Below are 17,057 nucleotides of genomic sequence, written 5' to 3'. Positions count from 1 at the left end.
AAAATGTTAAAAAATTAGCAAACTTTGAATGATTATCCCTTTAATCCAGATAGTCATACCATGGAAAAACCTTAATAAATAACATTTCCCTCATGTCGGCTTTACATCAGCACCATTTGTAAAATGTTCTTTTATTTTGTTAGCTTTTTAGGAGGTTTAAAAAAATGTAGCAGCAATTTTTCATTTTTTTACGGAAATTTACAAAATTGATTTCTTTAGGGCTTATCCATATTTGAAGTGCCTTTGCGGTTTTACCGCATCTAATGATAGTCTATGGTAAATTTACGGCGTGGCGGTGGAGTTTCGCCTCTTTGTAAACAGACATGCTGCGTTCTGAAAAGACGCGCCGCATGTCCGTTTCCGCGGGTCTGCCACCTGCGTGTTTTACCGCATAGTGGAGACGGGATTTCATGAAATCCCCTCCACTATGCTGTAACATCTGGACTCTACGGCTGAGGCTCTACGCAGCGTCAAACAGTCAGCGTTTCCTGACCGTGGAAACATTCCCAAAGGGGCATCAATTGCCATTAAGGAATTATATGGATACCATTGAAATCCCTCTGCACATGCACTTTAACATTGTGGATTATCACTCAGTCCATTTGGACTCTGGCACTTTTTTTTTGGATTTATTATTTAGCCTTCCTGCTTATTTATGTGTTAGTGTGGATTAGTACCAATGATTATATGGTGATTTTTTTTAGATGCAGCCATATCGTGTCAACCATGTCCTGTGATGATTAGAGCAGACACTATATCATGATTGTGCTTTATTTCTTTATACCAGCGATAACTGATTGACATTGTATATTGTGCTATGTATATATATTTTTTGCCATGCATATATATTTTCCTGTGTATTAACCCATGCTGCTTCAGCTGCCCTCCTTCTTTGTGTGTGGTTTTTTGGCTTGAGGCAACCTTTTTTACTATCTTTTCTCTGATTAATATTTACCGTATATGTATTTGAGATATATTTGGAACAACGTAATTTGTCTTATATGCTTGAGTTTGAAACACTTTTTGATCTATATGTAATATAATTATTACAGGATCAGTATGTCTATTGATCAGTTTAATTGAATATTTTATGTAATTCCCACAGCCGGCAGCCACCACTAGTTATATGGCCCTCACTAACTCATAACATAAAAATAATGGTAACGAAAACATGTAAAAGCAAAAATATAAAACAGTGATAGGTCTTTGAGTACTAATAATGTAGTGTGTTAATCAAGTGCTTCCAGAGATTACAGAATATACACAGATTCCACAGAAAAACAAGGTAATACTCCCATCTACCCTGCACCCCCCCAAATATAAAAGTTTCATGTTTCTGACATTAATATAGACTAATCCTTAAGTTGTCAAACGGCACACTGTTTTATTAACATAGCCCTGTAGAAAGTCGTCTGACAGTTTTAAGATTGCTACATCTATAAAGGAACAGAACCAATCACATTAGATTAAAACAGCACCAGAACTATCATCAGTACATGATTGCAGCTTCAACACCACCATCCGTGTATGAATACATCCCATAACCTTAACCATCATCACTACATAAATACATCACCAGAACCACCGTCAATAAATGAATACAGCACCAGAACCATTATCATTACATGAGTACAGTAGCAGAACCAGTATCAGTACAAGTGTACAGCTCCAAAGCCACCATCAGTACATGATTACATCACCAGAACCACCACCAGTAAATATATAACATACCAAACCGACATCAATATATAAATACATCACCAGAACCACCATAAGTACATGAATACAGAAGCAGAATCACCATCAAGACATGAATACAGCACCAGAACATCAACATTACATGAGTACAAGGATACAGCTCCAGAACCACCATCAATACATGATTACATCACAAGAACCACATCAGTATATGGATACATCACCAGAACCACCATCAGTACAGCAGCAGAGGCAAAATCAGTAAATGAATACAGCACCAGAACAAACGTCAGTAAATTACTACATCAACGAAACCAACTTCAGTACTTGAATACAGCAACAGAAACACACCAGTACATTAATACAGCACTAGAACCATCATCAGTTCATAAATACAACACTAGAGCCATCATCAGGACATCAACACAGGAGCATAAACAGGATCAGGACAGGAATATGCACCAAAACCACAATCATTATATGAACAAACCCCAACAACCACCATCAGTACATGAATACAACACCAGAATCACCATCAGTAAAGGTATACATCATCTGAACCATCATCAGCACATTAGTACAGCACCAGAAGCACCATTAGTACAGGAATAAAAAAAACATCATCAGCCAAAGAATACAGAGTCTGAACTATCATGAGGACAAAAATACAGCATCAGAACCACCATCAATATATATGTGAGGTTGTAGCACATACTTTGAAAACTGGCCGGGGACTACGTGTCTCAGATACTTAGTCCAAGGTGGTCCCCGCCTGGTTGTCCTGCCCCAATGCCCATGATTGACAAGTCTCTCCATATGAATATAGTATAGGGAGAGAGCTGTCAGTCTAGGGGAGCAGGGCATGAAGAAGTCAGAGAAGACTTTCTCCAGACTAATCATCCGAGAGACATGGTCCCTGGATGGCTTCTCAAACTGTGTTTTTCCTGAAAAGCTGCTGCGTTCCAGAGTAGCACATACACGGCCCCAATAAACCCTAAGTGTCTGATGTGTGCTGCCCATCAGCTTTCAGGTTCACTATAATGCTTTATTGCACCTACAGTGGGTACGGAAAGTATTCAGATCCCTTTAAATTTTTCACTCTTTGTTTCATTGCAGCCATTTGGTTAATTCAAAAAAGTTCATTTTTTCTCATTAATGTTCACTCTGCACCCCATCTTGACTGGAACAAAACTTTCTTGAACCCCTCGACTGAGTTGGCCATCACCACCTCCTCAGGCAAGGAATTCCAGATTGTCACTGCCCTAAAAGTAAAGAATCCTCTTCTATGTTGGTGGAAAAACCTTCTCTCCTCCAGCGCAGAGAATGTCCCCTTGTGACCGTCATCTGTATAAACAGATCCTCAGAGTGATATTTGTATTGTCCCCTTATATACTTATTCATGGTTATTAGATCGCCCTTCAGTCGTCTTTTTTCTAGACTGAATAATCCTAATTTTGCTAATCTCTCTGGGTATTGTAGTTCCCCCATCCCCTTTATTAATTTTGCTGCCCTCCTTTGTACTTGCTCTAGTTCCATTATATCCTTCCTGAGCATCGGTGCCCAAAGCAGTACACAGTACTCCATGTGCGGTTTAACCAGGGATTTGTACAGAGGCAGTATAATGCTCTCATCATGTGTATCCAGACTTCTTTTAATGCACACATGATCCTGTTTGCCTTGGCAGCTGCTGCCTGGTGCTGGGTGCTCCAGGTAAGTTTATCATTAACTAGGATCCTCAAGTCAGATTTACCCAGTGGTTTCCCGTTCAGTGTGTAATGGTGATATTGATTCCTTCTTCCCATGTGTATAACCTTACATTTATCATTGTTAAACCTCATCTGCCACCTTTCAGCCCAAGTTTCCAACTTATCCAGATCCATCTGTAGCAGAATACTATCTTCTCTTGTATTAACTGCTTTACATAGTTTTGTATCATCTGCAAATATCGATATTTTAATGTGTAAACCTTCTACCAGATCATTAATGAATATGTTGAAGAGAACAGGTCCCAATACCGACCCGTGCGGTACCCCACTGGTCACAGCGACCCAGTTAGAGACTATACCATTTATAACCACCCTCTGCTTTTCATCACTAAGCCAGTTACTAACCCATTTACACACATTTTCCCCCAGACCAAGCATTCTCATTTTGTGTACCAACCTCTTGTCTGGCACAGTATCAAATGCTTTGTAAAAATCCAGATATACCACGTCCAATGACTCACCGTGGTCCAGCCTATAGCTTACCTCTTCATAAAAACTGATTAGATTGGTTTGACAGGAGCGATTTCTCATAAACCCATGTTGATATGGAGTTAAACAGTTATTCTCATGGAGATAATCCAGAATAACATCCCTCAGAAACCCTTCAAATATTTTACCAACAATAGAGGTTAGACTTACTGGCCTATAATTTCCAGGTTCACTTTTAGAGCCCTTTTTGAATATTGGTGCCACATTTGCTATGCGCTAGTCCTGTGGAACAGACCCCGTTGCTATAGAGTCCCTAAAAATAAGAAATAATGGCTTGTCTATTACATTACTTAGTTCTCTGAGTACTTGTGGGTGTATGCCATCCGGACCCGGAGATTTATCTATTTTAATCTGTTGCTCAGACACTTATATTTAAGTCACATGCTGTCCATTTCCTTGAGATTCTCCTTGAGATGGTTCCACTCCTTCATTGGAGTCCAGCTGTGTTTAATTAGACTGATAGGACTTGATTCGGAAAGGCGCGCACCTGTCTATATAAGACCTCACAGCTCACAGTGCATGTCAGACCAAATGAGGATCATGAGGTCAAAGGAACTGGCCAAGGAGCTCAGACAGAATTGCAACCTTGGCCAGATCTGTGCCTTGCCACAACAGAATTTCTGCAATACTCATGGTTCCTAAGAGCACAGTGGCCTCTATAATCCTTAAATGGAAGATGTTTGGGACCACCAGAAGTCTTCCTAGACTTGGCCATCCAGCCAAACTGAGCTATTGTGGGAGAAGAGCCTTGGTGAGAGAGGTAAAGAAGAACCCCAAGATCACTGTGGCTGAGCTCCAGAGTTGCAGTAGGGAGACGGGAGAAAGTTCCACAAAGTCAACTATCACTGCAGCCCTCCACCAGTCAGGTCTTTATGGCAAAGTGGCCCGACAGAAGCCTCTCCTCAGTGCAAGACATATGAAAGCCGCATAGAGTTTGCTAAAAAAAACACATGAAGGACTCCCAAGCTATGAGAAATAACAATCTCTGGTCTGATGAGACAAAGACAGACCTTTTTGGTGATAATTCTAAGTGGTATGTGTGAAGAAAACCAGGTACTGCTCATCACCTGCCCAATACAATCCCAACAGTGAAACATGGTGGTGGCAGCATCATGCTATGGGGGTGTTTTACAGCTGCAGAGACAAGACGACTGGTTGTCATTGAAGGAAACATGAATGCGGCCAAGTACAGAGATATCCTGGATAAAAACCTCTTCCAGAGTGCTCTGGACCTCAGACTTGGCTGAAGGTTCACTTTCCAACAAGACAATAACCCTAAGCACACAGCTAAAATAACAAAGAAGTGGCTTCAGAACAACTCTGTGACCATTCTTGACTGGACCAGCCAGCGCCCTGACCTAAACCCAATGGAGCATCTCTGGAGAGACCTGAAAATGGCATCCACCAACGTTCACCATCCAACCTGACGGAACTGGAGAGGATCTGCAAGGAAGAATGGCCGAGGATCCCCAAATCCAGGGGTGAAAAACTTGTTGCATCATTCCCAAGAAGACTCATGGCTGTACCAGCTCAAAGGGGGCTTCTACTCAATACTGAGCAAAGGGTCTGAATACTTATGAACTTGTGATATTTTGTTTTTTCTTTTTTAATAAATTTGCAATTCTTTTTACATTTCTGTTTTTTTTTTCAGTCAATATGGGGTGCAGAGTGCACATTAATGAGAAAAAAATGAACTTTTTTAAATTTACCAAATAGCTGCAATGAAAGAAAGAGTGAACAATTTAAAGGGGTCTGAATATTTTCCGTAACCACTGTACATGCAATTTTGCATGGGATAATAACATTTTATATAAAAAAAAATTCCCCAAAACTGTCTGAAATACTCATTATGCCCTAAAAAAAGGTTCAAGATGTGCAGAGTTCATGTGAACATTTTTAAGTGCAGCATTTTCTGTATGGTCAGATGTCGTCATCTCCCATCTTCTGAGCCCAGCTGTACATTTGTGCTATAAATAATAATTCATTACATATCTGTCAGATTGCTGACATGTCTTCTGCGTGTGGCTGTAGCCAATCCGGGCTAAACGCAACTAAATAAATAGTAAAAAATGTAACACCGCTCAGCGCTCGCACCCTGCAAATAGCAGACACAGTGTATGGCCCCGCCAGCTGTCCCTGTGACCGAAATGGTGCGTGCATCCAGATGGAGGTCAGACGGGCTGTGTTCTATGTCAGGAGTGACCTACAACCTCACTGTAAGCAGAGGCATATGGAGCAATGTGTCTAACAATGGCTCCTAAAGAAGGGAATGCGCTAAACTTTACGTCAGAGAAAACCAATTTATGCTATAAAGTGTCACCCCGGAGTCAGAAGTAGGAAAAGAACTAATATAGGCTCCATCTCAATTTCTGACTGCATACATTATTAAACAGGCATCTTAGATCTGATGAGGCTGGTGTGCTTACTTTGAAACATTAATAGCGGTATAACTGTTTATTAAAGTTTAAACTCAATATTTGCCCACCTAGCCTTATTGACAGCTTCTCATTATCCCTCCTCCTTGTTGCTAAATCTCCACCCTCTTTGTCTGACTGTCAACCCCTCAATATCCTTCCTCAATACTGCCACTGCATCCTTGCCCACATAGCCTGACTGATGGCTTTTCAGTCTCTCTTTTCCCTTCTGCAGATAAATTTTAATCTTTGTAGCCTGACTGACAATCTATCGGTGTCCCTCCTCCCTGCTGTTGTATCTTTGCCCTTTTACTATGATTGATAGTTTTTTAGTGTCCCTCCTCCCTGCTGTTGCTGAACCTCCATCCTCCTAGCTTGATTGTCAGTTTTTTAGTGTCCCTCCTCCCTGCTGTTGCTGAACCTCCATCCTCCTAGCTTGATTGTCAGTTTTTTAGCGTCCCTCCTGTTATGATAAGGTAATTCAGTACCACAATGGACATAGAGGTCAGAGCACATACAGTGACCTGACAATAACCCACAAACATAGAACGAGCTCTGAGACGTGGGAACTCTGCAGACCGCAATCCCCAATCCTCTCCAACCACACTAGAGGCAGCCGTGGATTGCGCCTAACGCTCCCTATGCAACTCGGCACAGCCTGAGAAACTAGCTAGCCTGAAGATAGAAAATAAGCCTACCTTGCCTCAGAGAAATACCCCAAAGGAAAAGGCAGCCCCCACATATAATGACTGTGAGTTAAGATGAAAAGACAAACGTAGAGATGAAATAGATTTAGCAAAGTGAGGCCCGACTTTCTGAACAGAGCGAGGATAGGAAAGGTAACTTTGCGGTCAACACAAAACCCTACAAAAACCACGCAAAGGGGGCAAAAAGACCCTCCATACCGAACTAACGGCACGGAGGTACACCCTCTGCGTCCCAGAGCTTCCAGCAAGCAGAAAAAAACAAATAGACAAGCTGGACAGAAAAAACAGCAAACAAAATAGCAAAGCGGAACTTAGCTATGCAGAGCAGCAGGCCACAGGAACGATCCAGGAGGAAACAGGTCCAATACTAGAACATTGACTGGAGGCCAGGATCAAAGCACTAGGTGGAGTTAAATAGAGCAGCACCTAACGACTTCACCACATCACCTGAGGAAGGAAACTCAGAAGCCGCAGTACCACTTTCCTCCACCAACGGAAGCTCACAGAGAGAATCAGCCGAAGTACCACTTGTGACCACAGGAGGGAGCTCTGCCACAGAATTCACAACAGTACCCCCCCCCTTGAGGAGGGGTCACCGAACCCTCACCAGAGCCCCCAGGACGACCAGGATGAGCCATATGAAAGGCACGAACAAGATCGGGAGCATGGACATCAGAGGCAAAGACCCAGGAATTATCTTCCTGAGCATAACCCTTCCACTTAACCAGATACTGGAGTTTCCGTCTTGAAACACGAGAATCCAAAATCTTCTCCACTATATACTCCAACTCCCCCTCCACCAAAACCGGGGCAGGAGGATCAACAGATGGAACCATAGGTGCCACGTATCTCCGCAACAATGACCTATGGAATACGTTATGTATGGAAAAAGAATCTGGAAGGGTCAGACGAAAAGACACAGGATTAAGAACCTCAGAAATCCCATATGGACCAATGAAACGAGGTTTAAACTTAGGAGAGGAAACCTTCATAGGAATATGACGAGAAGATAACCAAACCAAATCCCCAACACGAAGTCGGGGACCCACACAGCGTCTGCGATTAGCGAAACGTTGAGCCTTCTCCTGGGACAAGGTCAAATTGTCCACTACATGAGTCCAAATCTGCTGCAACCTGTCCACCACAGTATCCACACCAGGACAGTCTGAAGACTCAACCTGCCCTGAAGAGAAACGAGGATGGAACCCAGAGTTGCAGAAAAACGGCGAAACCAAGGTAGCCGAGCTGGCCCGATTATTAAGGGCGAACTCAGCCAAAGGCAAAAAGGACACCCAGTCATCCTGATCAGCAGAAACAAAGCATCTCAGATATGTTTCCAAGGTCTGATTGATTCGTTCGGTCTGGCCATTAGTCTGAGGATGGAAAGCCGAGGAAAAAGACAAGTCAATGCCCATCCTACCACAAAAGGCTCGCCAAAACCTCGAAACAAATTGGGAACCTCTGTCAGAAACGATATTCTCTGGAATGCCATGTAAACGAACCACATGCTGGAAGAACAATGGCACCAGATCAGAGGAGGAAGGTAATTTAGACAAGGGTACCAAATGGACCATCTTAGAGAAGCGATCACAGACCACCCAAATGACTGACATCTTTTGAGAGACGGGAAGATCTGAAATAAAATCCATAGAGATATGTGTCCAAGGCCTCTTCGGGACCGGCAAGGGCAAAAGCAACCCACTGGCACGAGAACAGCAGGGCTTAGCCCGAGCACAAGTCACACAGGACTGCACAAAAGAACGCACATCCCGCGACAGAGATGGCCACCAAAAGGATCTAGCCACTAACTCTCTGGTACCAAAGATTCCAGGATGACCAGCCAACACCGAACAATGAACCTCAGAGATAACTTTATTCGTCCACCTATCAGGGACAAACAGTTTCTCCACTGGGCAACGATCAGGTTTATTAGCCTGAAATTTTTGCAGCACCCGCCGCAAATCAGGGGAGATGGCAGACACAATTACTCCCTCTTTGAGGATACCCTCAAATATAAAAAGAGGATACCCTCTTTTTTCTGCCTTACTAACTATGTTACTATATACAATTAGGTTCTGTAGAAGGACGTAGATCTGGGGATTTATTATGATGGAATATAGGCTGAACTGGATGGACAAATGTCTTTTTTCGGCCTTACTAACTATGTTACTATGTTACTAACTATGTTACTATGTTACCCGCCGGCTCAGATAAACCCGGAGAGTCGGGCACAAAACTCCTAGACAGAGCATCCGCCTTCACATTTTTAGAGCCCGGAAGGTACGAAATCACAAAGTCAAAACGGGCAAAAAACAGCGACCAACGAGCCTGTCTAGGATTCAAACGCTTGGCAGACTCGAGATAAGTCAAGTTCTTATGATCAGTCAAGACCACCACGCGATGCTTTGCTACTTCAAGCCAATGACGCCACTCCTCGAATGCCCACTTCATGGCCAGCAACTCTCGATTGCCCACATCATAATTTCGCTCAGCAGGCGAAAACTTCCTGGAAAAGAAGGCGCATGGTTTCATCACCGAGCAATCAGAACTTCTCTGCGACAAAACAGCCCCTGCTCCAATCTCAGAAGCATCAACCTCGACCTGGAATGGAAGCGAAACATCTGGTTGACACAACACAGGGGCAGAAGAAAAACGACGCTTCAACTCTTGAAAAGCTTCCACAGCAGCAGAAGACCAATTGACCACATCAGCACCCTTCTTGGTCAAATCGGTCAATGGTTTAGCAATACTAGAAAAATTGCAGATGAAGCGACGATAAAAATTAGCAAAGCCCAGGAACTTTTGCAGACTTTTCAGAGATGTCGGCTGAGTCCAATCATGGATGGCTTGGACCTTAACAGGGTCCATCTCGATAGTAGAAGGGGAAAAGATGAACCCCAAAAATGAAACCTTCTGAACACCAAAGAGACACTTTGATCCCTTCACAAACAAAGAATTAGCACGCAGGACCTGAAACACCGTTCTGACCTGCTTCACATGAGACTCCCAATCATCCGAGAAGATCAAAATGTCATCCAAGTACACAATCAGGAATTTATCCAGGTACTCTCGGAAGATGTCATGCATAAAGGACTGAAACACTGATGGAGCATTGGCAAGTCCGAATGGCATTACTAGATACTCAAAATGGCCCTCGGGCGTATTAAATGCAGTTTTCCATTCATCGCCTCGCTTAATACGCACAAGATTATACGCACCACGAAGATCTATCTTGGTGAACCAACTAGCCCCCTTAATCCGAGCAAACAAATCAGATAACAACGGCAAGGGGTACTGAAATTTAACCGTGATCTTATTTAGAAGGCGGTAATCTATACAAGGTCTCAGCGAACCATCCTTCTTGGCTACAAAAAAGAACCCTGCTCCTAATGGCGACGATGACGGGCGAATATGCCCCTTCTCCAAGGACTCCTTCACATAACTCCGCATAGCGGCGTGCTCAGGCACAGATAAATTAAACAGTCGACCTTTTGGGAATTTACTACCAGGAATCAAATCGATAGCACAATCACAATCCCTATGCGGAGGTAGGGTATCGGACTTGGGCTCATCAAATACATCCCGGTAATCAGACAAGAACTCTGGAACCTCAGAAGGGGTGGATGACGAAATAGTCAGAAATGGGACATCACCATGTACCCCCTGACAACCCCAGCTGGACACAGACATGGATTTCCAATCTAATACTGGATTATGGACTTGTAGCCATGGCAACCCCAACACGACCACATCATGCAGATTATGCAACACCAGAAAGCGAATAACCTCCTGATGTGCAGGAGCCATGCACATGGTCAGCTGGGTCCAGTACTGAGGCTTATTCTTGGCCAAAGGCGTAGCATCAATTCCTCTCAATGGAATAGAACACTGCAAGGGCTCCAAGAAAAACCCACAACGCTTAGCATACTCCAAGTCCATCAAATTCAGGGCAGCGCCTGAATCCACAAATGCCATGACAGAATACGATGACAAAGAGCAGATCAAGGTAACGGACAGAAGAAATTTTGACTGTACCGTACCAATGGTGGCAGACCTAGCGAACCGCTTAGTGCGCTTAGGATAATCAGAGATAGCATGAGTGGAATCACCACAGTAGAAACACAGCCCATTCAGACGTCTGTGTTCTTGCCGTTCAACTCTGGTCAAAGTCCTATCGCACTGCATAGGCTCAGGTTTAAGCTCAGGTAATACCGCCAAATGGTGCACAGATTTACGCTCACGCAAGCGTCGACCAATCTGAATGGCCAAAGACATAGACTCATTCAGACCAGCAGGCATAGGAAATCCCACCATGACATCCTTAAGGGCTTCAGAGAGACCCTTTCTGAAAATAGCTGCGAGCGCACCTTCATTCCATTGAGTGAGTACGGACCACTTTCTAAATTTCTGACAATATACCTCTATCTCATCCTGACCCTGACACAGAGCCAGCAAATTTTTCTCTGCCTGATCCACTGAATTAGGTTCATCGTACAGCAATCCGAGCGCCAGGAAAAACGCATCGATATTACTTAATGCAGGATCTCCTGACGCAAGAGAAAATGCCCAGTCCTGAGGGTCGCCACGTAAAAAAGAAATAATGATCCTAACTTGTTGAACTGGGTCACCAGAGGAGCGAGGTTTCAAAGCCAGAAATAGTTTACAATTATTTTTGAAACTCAGAAATTTAGTTCTATCTCCAAAAAACAAATCAGGAATAGGAATTCTCGGTTCTAACATAGAATTCTGAACCACAAAGTCTTGAATATTTTGTACTCTTGCTGTAAGCTGATCCACACATGAAGACAGACCTTTAATGTCCATCGCTACACCTGTGTCCTGAACCACCCAAATGTCTAGGGGAAAAAAAAGGCAAAACACAGTGCAGAGAAAAAAAAATGGTCTCAGAACTTCTTTTTTCCCTCTATTGAGAATCATTAGTACTTTGGGCCTTCAGTACTGTTATGATAAGGTAATTCAGTACCACAATGGACATAGAGGTCAGAGCACATACAGTGACCTGACAATAACCCAAAAACATAGAACGAGCTCTGAGACGTGGGAACTCTGCAGACCGCAATCCCCAATCCTCTCCAACCAAACTAGAGGCAGCCGTGGATTGCGCCTAACGCTCCCTATGCAACTCGGCACAGCCTGAGAAACTAGCTAGCCTGAAGATAGAAAATAAGCCTACCTTGCCTCAGAGAAATACCCCAAAGGAAAAGGCAGCCCCCACATATAATGACTGTGAGTTAAGATGAAAAGACAAACGTAGAGATGAAATAGATTTAGCAAAGTGAGGCCCGACTTTCTGAACAGAGCGAGGATAGGAAAGGTAACTTTGCGGTCAACACAAAACCCTACAAAAACCACGCAAAGGGGGCAAAAAGACCCTCCGTACCGAACTAACGGCACGGAGGTACACCCTCTGCGTCCCAGAGCTTCCAGCAAGCAGAAAAAAACAAATAGACAAGCTGGACAGAAAAAACAGCAAACAAAATAGCAAAGTGGAACTTAGCTATGCAGAGCAGCAGGCCACAGGAACGATCCAGGAGGAAACAGGTCCAATACTAGAACATTGACTGGAGGCCAGGATCAAAGCACTAGGTGGAGTTAAATAGAGCAGCACCTAACGACTTCACCACATCACCTGAGGAAGGAAACTCAGAAGCCGCAGTACCACTTTCCTCCACCAACGGAAGCTCACAGAGAGAATCAGCCGAAGTACCACTTGTGACCACAGGAGGGAGCTCTGCCACAGAATTCACAACACCCTCCTCCCTGCTGTTGCTGAACCTCCATCCTCCTAGCTTGATTGTCAGTTTTTTAGTGTCCCTCCTCCCTGCTGTTGCTGAACTTCCATCCTCCTAGCTTGATTGTCAGTTTTTTAGTGTCTCTCCTCCCTGCTGTTGCTGAACCTCCATCCTCCTAGCTTGATTGCCAGTTTTTAAGTGTCCCCCCTTCCTGCTGCTGCTTAATCTTTGCCCTTTTACTCTGATTGACAGTTCTTCTCTGTCCTTCTTCCCTGCTGTTGCAGAATCTCCAAACTAAAGAAATGGGTCTTTTGTGAACGATTTGGTATAAAGAGCCGGCACCCGGCTCCCTGCTGTGAACAATGGGAGCCAGTATGCCAGTGAGAGCCACTAAATTCTCTGAATGGCTCTCACTGGGCGTAAAATCATGGTGTTCTGCAGATGTAACTCCGCCCACCCTAACAAAACACCACCCAGTCATCAATTTGATTGGATACTAGCAAGTGGGCGGAGTTTCTGCCATAGGTAGGCGGGGTTTCGGATGTGTGAACATGTATTTAATAGGGATCCATTTAGGAGCCATGAGAGCCGGATCACCAAAAAAGAGTCGGACTGCCCATCATTACCATCCTCCTAGCTTGTCAATTTCTCAGAGTTCCACCTCTCTTTCAGTGTCCCTCCTCCCTGTTGCTGCTGCTGAATCTTCATCCTCCTAGCTTGACTATCAGTTTCTCAGTGTTCCCCTCCCATACAGTGTCCCTTCTCCAGGCTGCTGCTGCTTTATCTTTGCCCTTTTACTCTGATTGACAGGTCTTCAGTGTTCCTCCTCCCTGCTGCTGAATCTCCACCAACCTAGTTTGATTGTCAGTTTCTCAGTCTTCCCCCTCCCTGTTGCTTCTTAATCTCAATCCTCTTAGTCTGATTGACAGCACCTCAGTGTCTCTTTTCCCTGCTGGTAAATCTCTGCTTTCCACCCCTGATTGAAGACTCCTCAGTGTCCCTCCTCCCTGTTGCTGCTTAGATCTCACACTGCTCAGTACAAGCTGCAGCTGTCAGTCGGGCTGGTCGGGTAGCGATTAAACACACTGCAACACGTGAGCTCGCTTACTCTATAGCTGGACCCATGAAACGCTCATTTTAATATCAGGGGTATACAGCCATTGTGGTATAGATTTCTCAGTGAGTACACCAGCTTTCTCCGGTCTAAGATCTACTGTATAACGCATAAAGCTAAACCAAGGAACAAATTCACTTTAAGTTTGTAAATACCGTACTTGAAGTCTTTGATATTGTAACACCTCCTCAGCTTCAAACTTTTATAAGGTCCCAGAGCTTAGATCCCTACATGAACTTGAGAGTAGGTAATTTTCAGTGTTTTGTTCATTTGCCAAATATTTATTTTTCTGCCGACCTATGAGTCAGACTAACTGTTAGTTACTTAACCCGATCCTTTTTGTCTTTTATGAAAGATATTGTTAGATTTTTTTTAATGCACCATTAAAGGGAATCTGTCAGCAGATTTTGCTATGCAATCTGAGAGCACCATGATGTAGGGGCTGAAACCCTGATTCCAGAGATATTTCACTTACTTGGTTGTGTACTGGAGATAAGATCAGTAATATGTCACCCCCTTTATCTGTTCTATTACTGTAGTCTAGCGACCTGTATCTAAGCCCTGAACTCCCTTTGCTTATGCCAAAAAAATACCTTGCATATTTTAGTCCGATAGGTGTATTGTTTCTTGTCTTGGTGTCTCCCCAATCCCTGCAGCTGCCCTCCTCCTGGCTTGATTGATGTAGATGAGTCCTAGGATCACGGCAAATCTTGTACCTGCGCAGTAGAAATGCAGGCCTGTGCAGGTGTAAGGAGGTGGAAGTGCTACCGACGCTTCCCCTTGAGAATGTCTACTATGATCTTACGATGTTCTGCATTATGGTGTTTGAAATGTTTAATGATTGATATTGTCAGAGTTGTGTTCTTGTAGCGTGGCGCGGGGTGGTAGCCGCGGGCGAGGTACTCATTATTCACACCCCAGCACACTACATGAAAATGGGGGTCCTGGCTTTGGTGTGTAGGCTTTGTCTATGGGAGCACTACGCCCTTGAAGGCCGCATGATGCCGGTGACTTTGTCTGGCCAGGATCAGGTCTTACAAAGTTCAATGATGGAGACCACCACTTAAAAAGGAACTGTCTTTTACTGAACAATAACTTGGTGAGAATTCTATACAACAGATAGCGGGTGCATAACTTCATGAACATTTCTCTTAATACATGGAGCAACTTCATATACAGTATGTCTCTTTTCTTCCTTATTTAGTCTTCTGTCTTCACCATCCAGCACGGTACTTCGGGATCTTCCCTCGTCCCCAACAATGGTACTACAGTCAGTAAGTGGGAATCCTTTACTTCCACATGCGGATCCTCGTCCATTTCCCCTTAGGAGAGCTACTTGGCCATTATTGCCGTTACTCAGCTTCTCTGCTGGCCGACGCCTTGGAACCATCGCCCGGGACAATCTCTTTGTCTCATCTATACCGATCTGTTCCGTCCCGTTACCTTTTTGGCTTGCAAACTCGAGGTTGTCCTGCGAGGCCTCCTGCCCCAGACCCCTGTCTTCAGTAAATCACTTCTGTCTTCTTTCACTTACCCTTGCTTCTTTCCTGGATATATCTGTTCCTTCTGCCTACACTTGCTTCAGGGACACCCACTTCATGAGACTCTGCTCGGTGGTCAGACCTTAGGTTTGCCTCCACTTCACGCTGGGCCCTATCTGAATTCCTGGCAGGAAACTGTCTCTGTCCCTTCACTTTAGCCCCTCCTACTTTGGCATAGTCCCATTCACTAACCCCATCTCTCCCTAATGTCAGGCAGAATACAATATTGTCACCAATGAGGCATGTTATAATATACACTACACATTACAGCAATGCACGTGTCTTCAAGGGGGAACGTGGGCAGTATGTCCATATTCTTACATTCTTCACAGCACTAGGTAGTTGACAGGAATAATTGGAGTTAATAGTTGAGACTGACATAGGGGTAGCAGCTAAGCGTGGGCACAACAAAGAGTTTCCTGTCAGAATGTCAGATAGGGATGAGCTTGCAGCAGTAGCAGACCTTATGACAAACTAAAGGTACCGCCACACTAGACGATATCGCTAGCGATCCGTGACGTTGCAGCGTCCTGGCTAGCGATATCGTCCAATGTGACAGGCAGCAGCGATCAGGCCCCTGCTGTGCTGTCGCTGGTCGGGGAAGAAAGTCCAGAACTTTGTTTCGTCGCTGGACTCCCCGCAGACATCGCTGAATTGGCGTGTGTGACACCGATTCAGCGATATCTTCGCTGGTAACCAGGGTAAACATCGGGTAACTAAGCGCAGGGCCGCGCTTAGTAACCCGATCTTTACCCTGGTTACCATCGTTAAAGTAAAAAAAACAAACGCTACATACTTACCTACCGCTGTCTGTCCCCGGCGCTGTGCTTCTCTGCTCTGGCTGTGAGCGCCGGGCAGCCGGAAAGCAGAGCGGTGACGTCACCGCTCTGCTTTCCGGCTGCCCGGCGCTCACAGCTAGAGCAGAGAAGCACAGCGCCGGGGACAGACAGCGGTAGGTAAGTATGTAGCGTTTGTTTTTTTTACTTTAACGATGGTAACCAGGGTAAACATCAGGTTACTAAGCGCGGCCCTGCACTTAGTTACCCGATGTTTACCCTGGTTACCGGGGACCTCGGGATCCTTGGTCGCTGGAGAGCTGTCTGTGTGACAGCTCTCCAGCGACCAAACAGCGACGCTGCAGCGATCCGGATCGTTGTCGGTATCGCTGCAGCGTCGCTTAGTGTGACGGTACCTTAAGAAGCAGAACCGTATGCAGTGGGTGTCCTGTGGTAAGAGATACCACCGAGTGGATAGTAAGATCCTACAGAGAAGTGAGTCACAGCCCAAAGTTGGTTCAGCGTGAAATAGAGGAAAGGAAGAAGTATCGGGGTCTGGAGCAGGTCTAGTGGGATGGTACAGAGTTGTCTGTCAGTCAGGTAACGGGACGGAGAAGGAAGGATAAAAGAGGAAATATCCCGTGTTGTGGTCCAGAGGCGGCGGAAGTAACGACCATATTGGTATAGAAAAAACTCTCCTAAGGAGCGTAGGATGTGGAACCACCATATAACTGAATCATCCGTTAAGATGAATGCCTACTATCTGCTGAACATAGTTCCTCAAACATTATTGCTTAAT

The sequence above is a fragment of the Ranitomeya imitator genome, chromosome 3, assembly GCF_032444005.1.
Source record: "Ranitomeya imitator isolate aRanImi1 chromosome 3, aRanImi1.pri, whole genome shotgun sequence".
Taxonomy (NCBI): domain Eukaryota; kingdom Metazoa; phylum Chordata; class Amphibia; order Anura; family Dendrobatidae; genus Ranitomeya; species Ranitomeya imitator.
This window is presented reverse-complemented; position numbering follows the sequence as displayed.